The sequence below is a fragment of the Siniperca chuatsi genome, linkage group LG24, assembly GCF_020085105.1.
Source record: "Siniperca chuatsi isolate FFG_IHB_CAS linkage group LG24, ASM2008510v1, whole genome shotgun sequence".
NCBI lineage: Eukaryota > Metazoa > Chordata > Actinopteri > Centrarchiformes > Sinipercidae > Siniperca > Siniperca chuatsi.
The window spans coordinates 18,790,847-18,794,333 of NC_058065.1; positions in this window are offsets into that span (position 1 = coordinate 18,790,847).

Below are 3,487 nucleotides of genomic sequence, written 5' to 3' on the forward strand. Positions count from 1 at the left end.
CTTTAAGCATGCCTTAAGGCCATAAAGACCTGGATGACCTGCAATTTCTGATGTTAAACTCTGACAAAAGAAGTTATTGTACTAGGCCCCAAACACCTCCGAGACACATTATCTAAAGGCATAGTTGCTCTAGATGGCATTGCCCTGGCCTCCAGCAGCACCGTAAGGAACCTCTGAGTTATCTTTGATCAGGATTTATCCTTTAACTCCCACATGAAACAAACATCAAGGACTGCCTTCTTTCACCTACGCAGCATTGCAAAAAAACAGGCACATCCTGTCTCAAAATGATGCCGAAAAACTAGTGCATGCATTTGTTACTTCTAGGTTGGACTATTGCTATTCCTTATTATTAGGCTGCCTGAATAAGTCCCTTAAGACTCTCCAGTTGATCCAGAATTCTGCAACACATGTACTGACAAGAACTAGGAAAAGAGATCATATTTCTCCAATATTAGCTTCTCTGCACTGGCTCCCTGTAAAATCCAGAACAGATTTGAATCCTTCTCCTGGCAAAGCTCTTAACGGTCAGGCACCATCATATCTTAAAGAGCTCATAATACCATATTACCCGACTAGAACACTGCACTCCCAGAATGCAGAGTTACTTGTGGTTCCTAGAGTTTCCAAAAGTAGATTGGGAGCCAGAGCCTTGAGTTATCAAGCACCTCTCCTGTGGAATCAGATCCCAATTTGGGTTCGGCAGGCACCATCTCCACATTTAAGAGCAGGCTTAAGACTTTCCTCTTTGATAAAGCTTATAGTTAGGGCTGGCTTGGGTGAGCCCTGAACCATTCTTTAGTTATGCTGCTGTAGGCCTAGACTGCTGGTAGACTTCCCATGATGCACCTCTTTCCTCTCTCTTTCTCTCCCTCTCCATCTGTATGCATTTTTATCCTATTACTGCATGTTACTAACTCGACATCTTCTCTTTGCCGTAGTTCTGTGCTTTCTCGTTTCTCGTTTCTCTCCTGTCGCTTTCAGCAGGTATTTCTGCCTCCAGAGCTGCAGAGACTGGGTCTGTGGTTGTGGGCCACTTGCTGCCCCATGTTCCTGCTCGACAACTGCAACTACAGTTGTTGTTATTGGCTCTGTTACTATTATTGTCATTATTTTTCCTGTCATTCCTATTATTATTAATTTATTATTAATTTATTAATATTAATATTACCACTACCATTACATTATCACTATTTTAAGATTCTAGGTGGTATTTGCATTGTGCTTCCCTCTCGCAGTCTTAATGCACTATCTTACATTAAAAGGGGGAACAGTGAAGGGTGAATCACTGAAGCACTGACCATCGCAACCAGCTATTATCAGAACATGTACACACAATAACCAAAGGCAACTGCTGTTTAAAAGACACAATAGCGTATATTTAACCTTAGCACTGATTAACAATCAATAACTTCAGTCAACAACCACTAACGTCTAGTCTAAACACAACAAGCATATATATACATATAAGATATGTGTGTGTTTGTGTGTGGGACAAAGAGAGGGGGTTGCAAGGAAGGTGGTGGCCACGTGGGTGGTCGTCACACACAAAGCCAAATGGCAAGCAGACCCCTGAATCTTAAAGGGATAGAACTAAAGAGCTTAGCTAGCTAAGACTTAGCTAGCTAAGCTACCACGTTATCTGGGCCATTTGAGATGTAAATGTATGTGTATAGGTGTGTGAGTTAGTGGAGAGAGAAGAGAGGAAAGCACACAGAGTGAGGCACAAGGAATCTCAAATGCTGTGGCAAAGCGTAATAGATGTCCCTTTATCACACAGTAATCTGGCAGTAGGTCCAATGGTGAAACTGTTCCTTTCGGGGCAGCAAAGGAGAACAGCGGTTGACGTTGGAAGAGAGAGTGGCTCAGTGGCAATCTTGCTCTCCGTGAAGGGAACGGTCAGTACGTGTCTCTTCTGCAGGTACGGGATCGTTATGGGGAATAAATGATCAGGTTTCAAAAAGTGTTCAGCAAACATAAAACAGTCTGTTTCTTATCCAGCGAGTTAAGACTCTGCCTAGGGAAATTAAAGCTCACGTAAAAACCGTCTTCTTGTGGTAACGGCAGTTACTGTGGAGAGAGAGTGATGTGCCTCCTTTAGTTAACGGGTTACTATGGAAATGGCAACGGGCAGTGTGGATCGCTTTATAGAGTTGGTGTCATCATCTGTGCCGAGATTTCATGCACTATCTCGCGCGTCTCATCCGCTAGGAGTCAGTTGTTTAGATGTGACTGAGATCTTGCGTTGGGTTTATACAAGATCTTGTTTCACTTTCACATTCAGGTGTGAATTAATGGTTGTGTCGTCTTGGCGCCTGTCTACTGTCTGTTCTTTGTTTCTAAGTCAAGTGAAGGCTTTGGCTTTTCCAGGCCTGCCTTTGTCCCTCACACGTGGTGAGGCTAGATGAGGCCCAACAACACTTACAGTACTTAACAGGATGTGGAGGTGGAAAGTACGATATGAAACAACAGAAAATCTGAAACATTAGTCAAGTAATTATTCCTGTTAAAAAGACACCTAATAAACGTACAAAAGTAATCAAGGTAATAGTATAATTATTACTGTAGCAACTGACCCCAGGTGTTATGCTGACTACACAGTTACGTCAGACCAGTGACACTTACTATAATGAGGCAGCAACTGGCGTGGAATATACTTTATCCTGTACCATGTCAACTGTCACATTCTGCCTCTCTGTCCCCCTCTTCAGCCACATTCCCACTTCCTCAAAACCATTTATTGCCTTTCCCTACCTGTCCACCAGATGCCCTCAGACTTTTTCACCAGACTTCCTCATTCACCTGCTCACCTGTTCTCACTTCCCTCAGTCACTCACTACTTATACCGGCCCAGATCCTTTGTTCCTTTGCCAGTTCATCCTAGTTGCCATAAGCCTTGTACTTTGGCTTTAGAGCAACCTAAACCTGACTCTGCTGCTTTACCTAGACCTGAATCTGCCTGCCTGTCAGCTTGTCAACCAGTACGAGAACCTGCCTGTCTGCACCTGCCTGCCTACCGGCATGTTAGGTGCTAAGAAACTAGTGAACCCAGATGCAGACAGGAGGCAGTGGAGCAGTTCAAGGTATTGAAAACACTCAATAGATGTCGATGATAGCAAGGGGGTTTGGAGCGGAGAGTCACCATCTCCACATTTAAGAGCAGGCTTAAGACTTTCTTCTTTGATAAAGCTTATAGTTAGGGCTGGCTCAGGTAAGTCCTGAACCATCCCTTAGTTATGCTGCTATAGGCTATAGGCTATACTGTATTCTCTCTCTCTCTCTCTCTCTCTCTCTCTCTCTCTCTCTCTCTCTCTCTCTCTCAATTCAGTTAAATAAAATTTTCAATTCACTTGGCACTTATTGGCATGGGAAACAGATGTTAACATTGCCAAAGCATGTGTGAAATAAAAACATAAACAGAAAAAATGTGCTATTACAATATATACAGATAAGTAAGATAATATAGTAGTAATAATAATATTAAGTA